The sequence below is a fragment of the Taeniopygia guttata genome, chromosome 17, assembly GCF_048771995.1.
Source record: "Taeniopygia guttata chromosome 17, bTaeGut7.mat, whole genome shotgun sequence".
NCBI classification, from domain to species: Eukaryota; Metazoa; Chordata; class Aves; order Passeriformes; family Estrildidae; genus Taeniopygia; species Taeniopygia guttata.
Window position 1 is genome coordinate 6,232,197 of NC_133042.1, and position 15,623 is coordinate 6,247,819.

A 15,623-nucleotide genomic window follows, 5' to 3' on the forward strand; every position below is an offset into this window, starting at 1 on the left:
TGCCATCAGTTCTTTCACACCCTCACTGTTGGCTGTGTGGAGCCACAGAGGCTCTGGCCATGCATCTCCTGGTGCAGAGGGAGGGCTCGCAGGTCCCCCACACACCCATCCTGTGGCAGGCAGCTAAGTTAGGAACAAACTGGAGACTTATTCCCTCCTGTGTCCTGCCCTGAGCCCTGCACGGAGCTATGGCTGTGCTGGAGAGCAGAGCTGGAGCTGCAGATCCTGCTCCTGCGGGGCTGCCGGTGAGGAGCCAGCCTGGCTCACAGTCCCAGGCTGAGCCGTGCTTGGGTCCTGCAGAGAAAACAAACACTGAGCTTCATCCTACCCTATTTTACAGCAGAACTGCCATTTAAGGGAGGATTTGGAGAGAAGACATCTTCTTTCAGATCCCTTTTGCAACGCTGGACCTCGCTCTAGAGAGCATCCCAGCAGCTAAGGGGTGATCCTCTGGCAGCAGCTTTCCTGCCTTGTGCCCAGTGCCCTCTCCTCCTTCCCAGCCCATCTCCGGAGGGGCTGCACTTGCAGCTCTCCCGGCAGTGGCTCCGGGAAGGGCAGTGTCCTCCTCGGGGACGATTTGTGCCCTGGCACCGGAGCAGCGGGGCTGAGCCAGCGCGGGGGGTGAGCGGCGGCCCAGCCGGTGCCTCTTGGCTCTGCTCACCGCTGGGGTGCTGAGCTTGGGATTTCTGGCCTTGGAGTCCTTCTGCATTGGCCAGGGGATTTCAAGGGGAGTTTTTGGCCGAGCAGGGAGATGCTGCAATACACCAGCAAGCTGGAGCCTCGAGGAGGTGAGAGGAGGGAGTCAGTTCTTAGCTCTGCCACAGACTCACTGGGATAACCTTGGTCAAGGCTTTCTGCTTTGCTTGCCCTGCTGTAAAAGCAGCGCCCTGTGTCCCACAACTGTGCTGGGAAATCTGCTTGTGCTCAGAGCCTGGCTGGCAGCGGGGAGAGTGGAGGGGATTTAGCCTCGGAGGAGTTTTTCCCCCCCACCCCACACATGGTTTTTACCCAGGTGTGACCCTGCCTTTTCTCCTGCTTCCTATTCCCTGTGCTGAAGGCAAAGCTGAGTCCCAGCAGTGGGCGGAGGGCTGCCAGCTCCTGCCAGAGCTGCACTGCAGCAGGGCTGAGCCATGGATCCCTGAACCCGGGGACCACTCCCTGCAGACCTCACAGCTGTGGGGCTGGAGCTGCTGGTCCCACTGTGACCCCTGAGCAGCTGCACCCTCACCAGGCTGCAGGCAGGGTGTGGGTGCCCAGGGAGCACCTTGGCTGGATCAGGAGCTCCCACGGGCCAAGCCACGGGTGCCACGGCCCTGGGGTGCTGCATTTTGCCTACAGGAAGGCAGGATGCCTCCGGGGGACCCCAGCAGGGTTATTGCACCCGTGTAAGTTTGGGGCTGAGACCACCACCCGCCATGGGGTGCTGGCACCGTGCATCCCTTCTCCTCCATCATCCTCTGGGCAGCCCTGAAGGCAGCACGGTGGGCAGGGACCCAGACCAGGGGTCCCGGGTGATGGAGAGAGGTCTGGGCTCTCCACTCCTTCCCTCCAGGGCACGCAATGGTTAAATTCCTTTCCAGCTGAGCTGGCAAGCAGAGCCCAAGCATATTAGTCAGATCCCTGTAGGGGGTGGGGAGGAGGAAGGAGAGAGCGGCGAGGAGGGGCCGGAGCGAGCCGAGCCGAGCTATTCTCCGGGGCGCGAGTGCAGGGAGGCAGGCGCAGCAGGGCTGCTGCTTCCCAGAAACTTGATTATTTTTAACCCAGGAAGAAGAAAGGAAGGAAGGAGGGGGGGGCGGGGGGGTGGAGGAGGAGGAGGGGGTAAATCTGGAGGAACTGGAAAACAGGCATTTGGCATTTGCAGACAGCTTTGCAGAGGGGAGGGATGAAGAGCGGGAAGGTGAGCGAGGGTCGTGCTGTGGCACAGGGGTGCCAGGGCTGCCCATGTGCCGCCCCGCACGGCCCCGGCCCTGGCGCGGTGCTCAGGACAGGACAGGACAGGATGCAGAGCCGTGCCAAGCCGGGCTGATGGTGTCCCTGCTGCTGCCGGAGAGCTCCGGCTGCCCGTGCCTTCCTCCGGCCCCGCCGGCACACAGCGCTGCCCGGAGAGGGATGGAGCCGGCTCCGCTCCCACCGCCGCTCTCACACGGAGAGCTCAGAGCAGCACAGATAGCACAGCACAGCACAGCACAGACCAGCACAGCACAGCACAGACCAGCACAGATAGCACAGCACGGATAGCTCAGCACAGCTTAGCTCAGCACAGATAGCACAGACCAGCACAGCACAGCACAGATAGCACAGCACAGCACAGATAGCACAGCACAGCACAGCACAGCACAACTCAGCACAGCACAGCACAGATAGCACAGCACAGCACAGACCAGCACAGCACAGCACAGCACAGCACAGCACAGCACAGCACAGCACAGCACAGACCAGCACAGCACAGCTCAGCACAGCACAGCACAGCACAGACCAGCACAGATAGCACAGAACAGCACAGCACAGCACAGCTCAGCTCAGCACAGCACAGCACAGCTCAGCTCAGCACAGACCAGCACAGATAGCACAGCACAGATAGCACAGCACAGATAGCACAGCTCAGCTCAGCACAGCTCAGCTCAGCACAGACCAGCACAGACCAGCACAGACCAGCACTGCACGTACCCCTGCAGTTGAGGCTTCCCGGGTCCCTCCTGTCCCTGCTGCCGGGAGCTGTGGCCATTTCAGGGAGCTGGGGACACGCAGGGACCCTGTGGGGCCCTGGCTGTGGGCACATGGTGGTGGCTTCATGGGCTGCTGTGGGACTCTGCATCTCTCTGCAGGGCTGAGTGGTGTCGGGGCTCTGTGGGGAGCTGGGGCTCCCCAGGTTGCTCTGGAAGGCTCAGACTGCCCAAGGGAGGAACACTGGAAGGGTCATGGAGGAGAAGGCAAGGCCTTTCTTTCTTGCATTGCCTTCCTCGGCTTCATGGCAACTCTGGCATCAGAGACAGGCACAGAGGCCTCAGTGCAGCCTGGTGGCAGTCCCGGTGCATTTCATGGCTCTGTGACTCCCCAGGGCAATACTTCTGAAGCCCTGCAGTTTTCAGGTCTTTGGGAAAACACTCCTGCAAGCCCACAAGTCAGTCACAGGTCTGGGTCAGGGTGGGCTGGCCAAAATCTCCCTGTGGAGGTCAAACAGAGCCCAAGCTCACAAGGGGAAGATGTGCCACTGCTCATATCACATATTGGTTTCACTGCAGCACCCATGTGTTGGAATCTCAGCATCCTCCATGGCTGGAGCATTACCAGCCCTGCCTGTGGAGCTTCACTGGAGCTGGACACTCCATCCTTGAGATGCAGAAGCCCATGAGGGAGCTGAGCACCACAGCATGGGGAGCTGAGGACATCACTGTGATGGGATGTGAGCAATGGGCAGTGCTGGCCTTCCCCTCCTCTGGCTCTCACCCGGGGAACCCTGCACTGGAAAATGGCATCATCTCCACATACACACCATGACAGCCAAGGGAACAAGGGCACGAATCCCTCCTCAGGCAGGTTTTGCCACCCTGGCCCTTTGTGGGACCTGTGCTGTCATCTCCTCTGATCTGCCACAGCGGCCAGATCCCGAATGAGGCTGATTTTATCCACACAGCAACATCAGTGCCATGTACCCAGGGGAGAAGGAATCCTTGATTTAGCAGACATGACCAGACCGGGTCAGAAAATGGATATTGTTCCGTAAAGGCAGTGGGGGACAAGGACAAACAGGTGAGTTGAGCTGGTTTGGGGTCAGGCATTGCTCACAGTACAACCCATGCTGACTGCTGGGGTTTGCTACAAAAATGCCTTCTGACAAAGGTGTCCCTGCACTGAGGGGCCCAAGTGGGGCTCGCCAAGGATATTTGCCATGGTTTAGACCCCAGGGCAAAGTCACCCCATCCCAGCTAAGCAAGCTGAAGCTGGGGATCTTCCCTGTTGCCAGGCTGGATTGCTAGTGAGGAAATCATGTCCAACCTGCTGGGTATTCCCTCGAGCCTCCTTTCCAAGCATTAAAAGTGCTAATTAAACCAGAGCTGTGCTCCAGTATCTGGAGGGATCGGCCGCCCTTCCCAGCAGATGGGCCAAGACCTCTGCAGGGACGGTCCCCGCTGCCATCCAGCAGTGGAGAAGGTCACTTGGCCAGGCTGCTTCATGCACCCAAATTTAAAAGATGTGTGGCACAGCCTTGGAGCTAGGGATGCTTCCAAAGGGACTCATCTGCAAGGCACCCCCATGGGCAGCTGAGTGGGATCATCAGCACCCCCAAACCCATGGAAGTGATTGAGACAGGGCATCAAATTCTCCTTCTCACCTCTTCCCCTCTGAGGTATTTGGAGCTGGCTGTCACCGCAGAGCTGGGGGGGCACATGGTGGGTGTTTCCAGCGGGAGGCAGGAATTCCTGACTCACAGCCAGTTCTGGGTGTTAATTCCCTCGTGGGAGTCTCAGCCACATCCCAGACCTGCAGACAGCACAAAAACCCCTCAGAGGGCAAAGGGCTCCAGAGGGGAAAGGGTAACTCCTCTAGCAGTAGGTGAGGAGGCAGGATGGAGGAGAGGACAGGAGGGATTATTTTTATTCCTGTGAATTTGCAGGAGTGACCTCCCATGATTTCCTGAGGCCCAAGGGAGCTGAGGAGCTGCAGGACGAGTGTACATTGGGGTGCCCAGCTCTGGGATTCACATCCCCACTGCTTGGAGAAGGTGTGTGCATCCCCTGGACTCTGGGGTGAGGCCGAGGTGTCCATCTGACCATCAGCTGTTGGTCTGGGGAGCAGCTCCATGGGCACTCACGGCCAAACGCTGCCTGCTGGGGAGCTGCCCCTCCACTGGGACACCCCAACCTTCCTCCCCCACTGGCCCTGCCTGCCATGCCCTCAGCCCCATAACCTGGGCTTGCAGGGAGACTTGAACCAACAGCTGCACCCCAAAAGCAGCCAAAGCTGGGTCAGGAATTGTTTGCACCCGTGGCCTCCTCCACAGCCGCTGTTGTGAGGGCACCTGGGGCTGAGCTCGGGGGGCGCCAGCGATGGAGGGACCCTCCGAAGAGCCCCTTGTGCTGGAGGGAGCCCAGCTAACCGCCGGCAGGGTATTTTTTTTCTCCCTCACTCTTTGTTAAGCTCCCTTTCAGCTGAAATGGCAATGCCTGGGTGTTCTGAGCTGACAATAATTGCTGCAGTCTAGACACTGTCTGGTATGAGGCACGGGGAATCAAAGAGGCCCCTTCTCTCACTGCGACTTTCACACATGCTCCCTCGCTCCGGCTCCTTCCTTCTCCCTCTCCCATGTTCCCTTGGTCTTTGCCTTCTTTTTTTCCCCCCCTTGTTCCCCTCTATCTGCCTCTCGCCGAGATGGAGGAGAAGCGTCAGCATCTTCCCCCCCACGCTCTCCCTCTCTGCCGTCTGTTCCTCTCTCCCGCTCCCCCTCTCCCTCGCTCCTTCTCTCATCTGTCTCCTCTCTCCTTCCTCCACTCTTACCTTTATGCTATTCCCTTCCTCCCAAAGTTAGCAGAGAAGCAGGAGGGAGGGCTGGCAGTGCCGGGGGTTTAACTCTTTCCTCACCCTCTCGTAGGTTCTCCTCCCCATCCCAGCCCCTTGCTGGGGTCCAGGGTGTCTCTGCTGTTTTGGGGTGCTGGGCTCCTCTTGGGGCTGTGGCATTGGTCCTGCAGGGGGTTGAGGAGGTGCTGTCAGGGCTGGTCTGGGTCAGGGCAGAGGGGGCTGGACCTGGATCCAAGGGGATCTCCTTTGCTTTCTTTTTGCCTTCCCCACACCACAGGTGTCTCTGGCTGCAAGGGATTCCATCCTTGGGGACACAGGCTGTTCCTTCAAGTGCTCTAGAAAGCCAAAGGGTTTTTTTTTTCCACCCACTCCAGACCTCAGCAGAGCTTGCTGTGCTGCTGGGAGACTGATCCCAGCTCAAACATGGCCCACAGCAATGCTCTGCTCAGGCTGAGCTCACAGCTGCCCCGTGCCCACTGCGGGCTCTGGCTGGGCCACGTCCCTCTGGCATTTCCATGGGATTCCATGTGCTCAGCTCCAGTCATGCTCAGGAATTAGGCTTTTCTGCTACAATGTATGAACAGATCATTTCCAGCTGAGCCCTGCACTTCTGTTAACCTCTGATCCCTGTGCAGAAGACCTGTTTGCTATAGAGCCCAACAAACCCTGTCAAGTTTTAGTTCACGTGAGATTTTATTGCAGAGAATGGGCCATAAGTGGGGAAACTGAGGCAAGAGACAGTGAACAAATTGGGTCAGTCTGCTGAGCTCAAATCTGCCACGGGGCCACACAATCCCCTTCTGTAGGACCCAAATTTGTTCAAATCCATGGACACAAGTGAGCAGCTCTCCTGCAACCTCCAGCATCTCACCTCCAGCCGTGCTGCTGCTTACCATGGAAAAGTCACACTAGGAAAGTATGTGATGTATTTTTAACTGTCTATAATGCAATTTAACAGCTGGAAAGGAGGAAGAACGCCAGCCCCATGCAATCCACAAGATCTCTGCTGTCTTCAAGTGAGGGCTCTGTGGACTGAAGGGTTTTTGGTATGGTTGGAGACCTTGTTTGGGAAAATGGCAGGAAACAACCTCATCCTGGAGATGGGCTCTGACTCATGAAAGTCAATGTGTGCAGGATGGAGGTGAGAGTGCTCAGCAGCTCCCAGGGTGACACACTTGTCCCCAGAAGCCACCATGCTGAGTGTTGCGGGCAGATCAAGTCCCCAAAGAGCTCAGCCTCTTGGCTGTGCTTTGACTTTGGGATTCTTTGCATGCTCTGGCAACGGGGCCTGCAGTGGAGATTCTGGGATCCCCTCTGCACTGGAGGCATTTACCACAGGACATATTTTCCCTGCCATTCCCAGTGCCAGGTTCCTGCCATGCTCCCAGGGCTGATGTGCTGTGGATGTGGGTGCTGCCAGACTGCACCATCACCCTCCTGCCCCAGGATGGGAGGGGTGTGTGCCCCCCATGCTGCTCTCCCACCAACCCCCAACACCTCCTTCTGTGCAGGGAGGGAGCCCAGCAGGGCTGTGGTGTCAGCAGGATGCTGTGCCCAGGATCTGATGCATCTCCTGCCTTCCCTGCCCACATCCCATGGGAGCCTCTGCCTCCAGTGCACCGAGACCCTGACAGTGAGGGGCAGAATGGCCTCTGTTTGTGTTCCTCTGTGCCAGCCAGCTGGAAGTGCTCCTGATGCCATTAATGGGTCTCTAATAGGGCTGAACTCTAGTGAAGATCCTCTATGGTGTGGTGGCTCTTTGGGCAACCACAGTAGGGCTTATCTGGGGTGTTGGGGTTGGTTTGCTGCCCCCAAGCAGGTGGGTACTAAAAGGGAGTGAGTTTGCTGCCATCACTGGCATTACTCCACTTCTGCCCCACAACAGTCTCCAATACTAAAAGAAAGAGAGTGAGACCCATCTTCAGCCTTTTCCCAGAGGACACCTCAGGGCAAGGCTCCTGTGAGGTGCTGATTTTCCCCAGGGCAGCGTTTGGGAGCTGGGAGCTGCTGGCAGCTGGTTCCTATATTCAGGCCTTTGCACACACACTGAAAAATGAGCAATGGGATGGCCCAGTATGGAGGAGGCTCAGAGAGGGGAGTCTCTGCTGAGCATTTGGAGGATGTAGGACCCAGGGATGCTGCCATTTGCTCACCTTTTTGTGGGGGATTTTGTCTCCTTGGGCTGGGGCAGAGCATCGCTGGGCTTAGGAAGGGCTGAGAGAGGGAGAGCAAGCAGAAACACAGGCACAGGGAAGGGAAACAACTTGCTGAAGGTCATCCCCGGGCCGGTGGCACAACCAGGAATAAAATCCAGGTGTGCTGAATCGGTCCTTAGGTTGTATTCATGTGTGTGGTTGCATTAACACTGCTGTCCCTGAGCAGGGGCCGCTACTAGACATTGTTTCCCAAAGCCACTGGTGCCCTCCAGAGAGCCACAGTGCTGGCTGTGGGGTTGGGAGAAAGGGAGATCTGCATGTTTGGGGTCCCTTTTCCCCTTAGAGCGTCTTCCAAGCCTCGCTGTGTGGATGGGGAATGCTGTTGGATGCCGGCTGATAAGGCAGAGTGGTTAAAAACATTGCCTTTATTTGGAGGCTTATCTCCAAATCCTAATGAAAACACAGAGGGAAGCCGGGGACAGCGGAGGGGGAGGACTCACACCCCAGCGTGGTGGGGACCCAGCTGGGCCATGCTGAGCAGGGCCACCTGGTGGGGTTTGGAGTCTGGGGCTTTAAAAGCTTTGGGACAAAACCCAAGGAGCCAGGGCACGACCACAGGTCCCACACCCAGGCAGGGAGAGCCTGCAGGGGCAGCTGCAGGCCCGCTCTGAGTGCCCTGAATTTGGGATTCCTCCAGAGTTTTCTTTTAATTAGGGGCTCAATGAGGAAGAAAAAGCTTGAAACCAAGGAAACAGGGGAGACAAGAAAGGAAAATGCCAGATCCTGCAAGACAGAGTGAGCTGGCTCCAGCACCCTGGGGTGAGGCTGGGTGCTGTCCCTGCTGCCCTGACCACTCCTCCGTGACTGTGGTGCAAAAAGGTGACCAAACTGAGATGCAATGAAGAAATGAGAAGGTGAAAGGGGGTCTTGTGCAGAAAGGGACGAAGGGCTTTGCCCTGGAGAGTGCTGAGATGCTCAGGAGAATTTGTTTTGGTGCAAGAGGGATGATGGAGGAGGTGAGCAGAGTTTTTTAGGATATGCTCTCGAGCAGACAGCAGCTATGGTGGGTTCAGCAATCTGAACTGGACTTCCCAGACACCAAAATAATATTCCCAGACCAAAAGTTATGAGGTAGAAGGGCTGGGAAAGCTGGGGATGAGACATGTGCGTGTGTGTGGATGTAGCCGCGGCTGTGCCAAGCCTGTAAATCACAGCAGCGAGGCCTGAGCCTCCATTGCAGGAAATCCTTCCTTGCCAGATTCGAACATTTCCCCTCCACAGCCTCAGCTTTCCCCAGCAGGCAGCAGAGATCCCGATGCTGGGAGTGCGAAGGCTTTGTGGGGAGCGCCCCGAAGGAAGGCTCTGTGCCCCACAGCCCCACAGCCCACGGGCACGGGTGGAGCCCGTCCTGCCCCTCCGTGGGGCTGATCCGGGGCAGCCCTGGGGCTCCGGGAGTGCCCCCCACCATCACCCATCCCCTGCTCGCCTTCCCCACCCACGGCCGGCCGGGCCCAGCTTTGCCGTGCTGGGGGAGCAGCGTAAGTTGATATTTTCCTGCTCGTCCCCAGAGGGTTTTTTCCATTACACAGGCAGAGCGGAGCGGAGCGGAGCGGAGCTGCCTGCTCGCCCGGCTCCCCCGCCTGCAACCTCTGGCACCGCTTTTCCAGCGGCACATTGTGCAAATGTAACCTTTCAGCGAGCCACTCCTCCGGCAGGAAGCCGGGGGGCTCCGCTCCTGCCAGGAAGGCAGGCGGCGCGGAGCTGGAAGGCAGCCCGTTAATCAGAGCCGCCTGACAGCGGAGCGCACAGCCTGGGCAACAGATTTCTGCTCCCGCTCCCTCGTTCGCGCTGCCTCGCCTTCCCGCTCCCGCTCCTGCCGCCCGGCTGCACGGTCTGCCCTGCCATCCCGCCTGCCTCCTCATCCTCATCCCCTTCCCCATCCTCATCCTCGTCCTCATCCTCATCCCCATCCTCATCCTCCACTCGTCCTCGTCCTCGTCCTCGTCCTTGTCCTCGTCCTCGTCCTCGTCCTCATCCTCATCCTCATCCTCATCCTCATCCTCATCCTCATCCTCATCCTCGTCCTCGTCCTCATCCTCATCCCCATCCTCATCCTCATCCTCATCCTCATCCTCAGCCTCATCCTCGTCCTCGTCCTCGTCCTCGTCCTCATCCTCATCCTCGTCCTCATCCTCATCCTCATCCTCATCCTCATCCTCGTCCTCGTCCTCGTCCTCATCCTCATCCTCATCCTCATCCTCACCCTCATCCTCATCCTCATCCTCACCCTCGTCCTCGTCCTCATCCTTGTCCTCGTCCTCGTCCTTGTCCCCATCCCCATCCTCATCCTCATCCTCATCCTCATCCTCATCCTCATCCTCGTCCTCGTCCTCGTCCTCGTCCTCGTCCTCATCCCCATCCTCATCCTCATCCTCATCCTCGTCCTCGTCCTCGTTCTCGTTCTCATCCTCGTCCTCGTCCTCGTCCTCGTCCTCGTCCTCGTCCTCGTCCTCATCCTCATCCTCACCCTCATCCTCATCCTCATCCTCTGCTTCCTTCCCTTCCTCATCCTCCGCTTCCTCTCCATCCTCATCCTCTGCTTCCTCTCCATCCTCATCCTCTGCTTCCTCTACATCCTCATCCTCCACTTCCTCCCCTTCCTCATCCTCCCGTTTCTCAGGGTCCCAGCTGGGTTCCTGCTCCCAGGCACTCGCTTTCCCTCCCCGTGCTGAGCAAGAGCTGCCCGTGCCTCTTGGCAGGAAACCTTTTGGGATCCAGCTGGGGCCCCATCCCAGATGCCACCGTGAGGAGGGGACCGCTGTGGCAGCCGCACCAGGCTGAGGTGAAGCACACACCAGAGCATCGTGCCCAGGATGCTGTGCCAGAGGGTGGGACCCCTCTGTGGCTCCCCAGAACCTTGTAGAGGGTCCCCCAGTGACCCCCCCAACCAGGTGGGTGTCACCCTGTGACACCCCAGTCGGGACTGTGCCCCTGGGGCTGGGTCACAGTCATTTTTCTTTCTCTTGGAGGCACCCACCTCCTGTCTGCCCCAAATAAATGTGAGTTTTATCTCTTGTGTTGGCAGCAAACACATCAGGGGGGCTCTGCCCTGCACCCACACACCAGCTGTCCCATCCAACCCCCAATGCTGTCCCATCCAACCCCCAATGCTGTCCCATCCAAACCCCATGGCTGTGCCCCACTGGGGAGGGCTGGGGTGCGTTGGGGTGGTTGCATTGGCTAAGGCAAGGGCTGGTGGGGCCAGCTTGGGTGGTGCTCCTCAGGTGCCAAACATTCCTTCATGTCCAGGTGAAGTCCAGAGAGGAGGAAAAGGCAGAAGAAATCCCATCGTCACCTGTGCAACAGTCTCCCTTTGGTGCAGGCAGAATGCAGGGCAGTTTAGTGTTGGGCACTTGTGCACCCTCACTTTGGGCTTGCCAGGAGTAATAGGGCACCAAAAATGGTCACATTTAGCCTTGTTCTTCCCCTGTTCTTCCTGTCCCTGCAAGACCAAACTCTGTTTTTCTCCCCCAGTGATGTTCTGTTGGAAGCACCAGGGATCCCTTCAAACAGGGACTGCTGCACAGCGCTGTGACTTTGGGGCAAAGGTTCATCCCCCTCCTAACTGCATAAAAACCATCAGTCTAAGCATTGTGTGGGTTCTGGGCTCACAGGCATGGCCAAGCAGAGATGCAGGGGGCATTTTTATCTGCTCCTGGAAATGGGTTTTCTTTGCTGAGGATGAAAGGTTTGATTTTTGGAGCTGTTGAGCTGGCATGGACTGGGCTGTGGGTTCAAGGGCTCTTCCAAGTGCCCTCAGCCTCATCGCCAGCCCATCCACTGCAACCCCCTGCATTTATTTTTCATGTCTGATTCCTTCCAGTGTTTGAAACAAGAAATGTGCTGCATTGTAGCATCTGTTTTTGTGGTATTTCCAGCCCAGCTGGAAGCAGGAGGCACTTGAAATTCAGAGATGGAAAAAAAAGGGATCTGGTGAGATTTTGTCTTCCTGCCCAACTCACCAAACCCGGGATGCCAGGAGAGCCCTGCTGTGGGCACAGCATCCCGGGGCCTCAACTCTTCCATCCTTTTCTGGTTGTCTGCTCTTTGCTCATCCCAAAGCATCCTCTCATTCCCAAAACACTTTCAGGACGCTGCACAAAGCCTGACCCTGCTGTCGGAGCTGCGGACGGGCGGATAATACAGTCGCTGAATTTATTTCACCTTTTCCTCTGGTTGCGAATTGTCCGGGAGCAGATGGCGATTTTCTCAAGTGTATCCGTTATTCGAAGTCACTCACTGAGACAGCGATGGCTCAAACAAATCCCAGGCCCCCTGCAAAGCCATCATTTGGTCTTTCCATCTGCCCAGCCGCCGCTGCCGGAGGGAAGCGGGGAGCCCGGAGAGCCCAGGGATGTGGTCAGCTGCACCTCTCTCCCGCTTCATCTCTACGGAATGCTCAGCTCTGGAGGGTGGCAGGAGTGGCTGGGATCCACATCCCTCCTTTCCTGGGGTTTGGGGGGTTTGGGGCCGAGCTGTCTCGCTCGCACGGTGCCTTGCTGTGCAGTGACAGGGTGAGGGTAACTCACTGGGACAGTGCCCAGTTGCTGTGGGAATCCAGGGCTTCCCTCTGGCTGCCCTGGCAGGTCTGGGACCCTGGCAGGGGTCAGGAACCCCCCTGGACAGAGCCCCCAGAGACACTGGCTGTGATCTCTGTCCATGGAAAAGAGTTTTCAATCTTACAGGATGAATTACAAGCTTTGAGTGTTTGATATGAGTAATAATTAAGTGTGACACGGGTGCAAAAGTAAAATTTTAGGTTTCTAGATTAGGGGTTCAGAGGGGACAAGATGGAGGAATTGGGTGTGTCTTGTCCTTTTCCTCCTTCTTCATGCCCTCCATGTTTCACTGTGGGGTTGGCATTTTTCTGTTGGTTTAGGCTGGGGACACACTGTCCAACGTAGGTGACAGATATTGTCACGTTATTGTAAATCCAGCACAGGTAGTTTCTGGTATTTAATGTTTGTACCATCCCACTGAGGGCAGAGCCCCACACGCTGCCCTGCAGGACAGAGCTGCGGCAGGGCAGCAGAACATGTTAAACAGAATAAACAGCCTTGAAACAGCACAGACCAATTATGGCTTCTTCTTTGGCAGCGGGGCAGAAAGACAGAGACTTTTACAATCTCGTAATCACCAATACCCACAGATTCCGACAAGTTGCAAACTGGGAAGCTGCTTCTCAGGAGAAGATGCCAGAGGCTGTTTCTGCTGCACATCCCTTCTTGGCCCAGGAGGAAATGGTGTTTTTAGGGTGGCGAAACACCGAAACATCCCCAGGAAAGCTGAGACCTGATGTGGGCAGTGTTCCTGAGGCACAGGCTGGTGTCAGGGCTGGAGGTGCTGAGGGTTTGTGTGCAGGGATGTGCCCAGCTTTGGGTGATGGATGTGGAGAGGGGACCTGCAAAAGCAGCCTGAGGATGCCTGTAGGTGGCCAGAGCCCTCCCTGTGTTGGTGGCACCCTGTTGGAGAAGCCTGGGCAGGGCTGCGAGGGATGGGCTTGGACTGGTGGCTTCTGCCAACCTCCTGCAGTACCTCCCAGGCGACCTGTGTGCCCGGAGCTCTGCGTGTTGGTAGATGGGGAAGGGGCCAATGCAGGCTTTGATCCATCCTCAGCTTAATCCCCACCCCAAAACCCCAACAGTGTAATTGTAAAAATGAAGACAACTGGAGAGAAACACATGAATTCTCAAGCTCACTCTCAGCCCAGCAGTCAGTCCCTGGAGCTGGGGCTCCAACTTCCCCACCCAGAGAGGGGCTGAGCCAGAGAAATGCTCCCGCAGCGATCTGCTCCCTCCTCCTGGCTGCATTTCCTTTTTTTTTTTTTTTTTTTTAACTTTCCACATCTTTCTTTCTCCCTCCCCAGCAGAGACGCGGAGGTGGCCGGAGGGGACTCGGTGTCCTCTCGCAGGGATACCAGGGCCATGCAGAGGGCACTGGGGGGGCTGTGAAGGGTTTTCAAAGGGTGAAACGCTTTGAAATGCAGTTTCCTCTCCCCTCTTCACCTCCCCCCGGGCTAAACAAATACCCCCCGGCCGGGAGATGCCTCCCGCATCCCGCAGGCTTTTGTTCCCAGGCTTTTGTCTGGGGCTGGGAAAGGGGCCAGGATCCCTCAGCCTCCCCAGGGACACACATGCACACAGGGTCTGCCTGCTTGGGATGTTGAGAGGGAGGCAGGAGGTGAGAGCTGCCTGTGCCCACTGCCACAGGGCTCGGGGACATCCCCCGAGCCATCCTGGTGTCTCTTAGTGGCCTCCAGACGTTGTCCCCATTGCCTGTCACATCACTGGCACTTTCTGCCTGTCCCTGGGAGCTACTCATGGGACAGGTCCCGGTCCATCCTGTCCCCACTGTGTCGTCCTGCCACCAGCACAGGCTGCAGGTTCTGTGCATGGCCAGTGCCACCAGCTCGTGGCCTCCCTGTGGGCACCCCCAGGTGCCACTTTACACCCAGGCAGAGGGTCACTGACTGCATCCCAGGGACCCTAGAGAAGCCCAAGCAAAAATCATGTGGGTTTTACAGTGGCCTCTATCTCTCAGGAATCCATCACCTGGCTTTTTATTTACATCCCAAAAGCCACTTTAATTACACCTCGGGCAGGGATCACTTCAGGGAGTTACTTTTTGGGACAAAATGTTGATGGGAAAAAAATCCTATAAACTGTCAAACAGCCCTGAAGGGACCGAGGAGACTCGAGAGCCAGCCTCAAGCCTGTCCCTGCCAGTGACAAGAAACACCTTGATGAACTCGAAGCAAAGGTGAGACTCCAAACAAACCCTCTGCAACCAAACCCCATCTTTGCCCCGGGGCAAAGTGTTTCTCCGGTGACTAAGTCTGGAAGAAAACGGGATTGTTTGAAATGTTCCCTGTTGTTCCTGCCTCCCGCCAGGAATGACAAAAAAGAAAATAAACCCCCGATTTTTGTTATTGAAACTTGGAAAGTTCCCCTGGGAAGAGCGGACAGCGCCTGTCCCGGCGCAGTCCCTCCGTGTCCGTGTCCGTGTCCCTGCGGGGCCGGGCAGCCGGCGCTGGTCCAGCCCCTCCGGCCAGGGATGTGCAGAGCCTTTCTAGACAACAAAAGCTCTCTGCTGCCTGATTCCCTCTGCCTTATCTCCCTTTATTTTTTATTTATTTATTTATTTTATTCCCATTATCGGGAAATGGCAAAGGGCTCAGGACAGCCCGACCCCATCCCGGGGGGACAGGAGATGGTGGCGGAGGCGGGGGGCTGTCAGCGCTCAGGGCTCCCATCCTTTTATTCCCATGGCATCTTCCTTGAGTGCGGTGGGGTGAGCACACCCCCTCGGGGAGCGGCTTTGGGGCAGGGCTGAGCCCCGAGGGCTCCGCTCCCCTCCCGGTACCGGCCAGGAGCAGCCGCGGAAGGCTGAGCCCCGGCGGGGCGGGCGGAGGAGCTGCGGGGCTGGGCGGTGGGTGGGAGAGCAGCCCCGGCACCGAGCTTGTCACCCAGACAAGAGATCAATAACTAATTTCACTGCAGCAGCAGCGCCGGGCTTTTTCCAATAATTGTGAGCCGGCGGTGGGGAATGAGGCTCTCAGCACCGCTCCACACCAGCCTGCACCCGATCAATCGCCACACCACTGGGGCAGCAGGAAAACTCATTTTTCTCCTTTTCTTCCCTCTCCTCCCTTCTCTCCTTCCTTATCCCGCTCCATTCCCTCCTTCTCCTGCTGTGGCGCTGCCTGAGCCGGGGGCTGTGTCCCCACGCTGGGTGGGACGTGGGTTTGGGCTTTCCCCAGCTGGGGACAATGGCTGAGCCTCCTGTGCTGCCTCAGCAGCCCGGAGCACTTCGTCCCTGTCACCCACGGGCTGCACCTGGCTCCTTGTGCAGAGGACGGGTCCCAACAGCTTGGGTGAAGGTGGCAGAGGT

The 15,623-nt window shown here is 57.5% G+C and overlaps 1 long non-coding RNA gene across 3 annotated transcripts in view; it reads left to right on the top strand.

The window, feature by feature from the left end:
- The first annotated feature begins 470 nt into the window (after nucleotides 1-470).
- LOC115497566 (uncharacterized) overlaps nucleotides 471-15,623 on the top strand; it is a 68,591-nt gene continuing 53,438 nt past the window's right edge. The window contains exons 1-4 of one of the 3 annotated variants that reach the window (XR_005982047.2): nucleotides 471-788; nucleotides 3,243-3,750; nucleotides 4,616-9,564; nucleotides 10,433-12,768. This is a non-coding gene — a long non-coding RNA (uncharacterized lncRNA). Of the gene's footprint in view, nucleotides 789-1,805; nucleotides 1,898-3,242; nucleotides 3,751-4,615; nucleotides 9,565-10,432; nucleotides 12,769-15,623 lie in introns of those variants that run through there. The other 2 variants (XR_012058513.1, XR_012058514.1) reach the window with 2 other exon arrangements.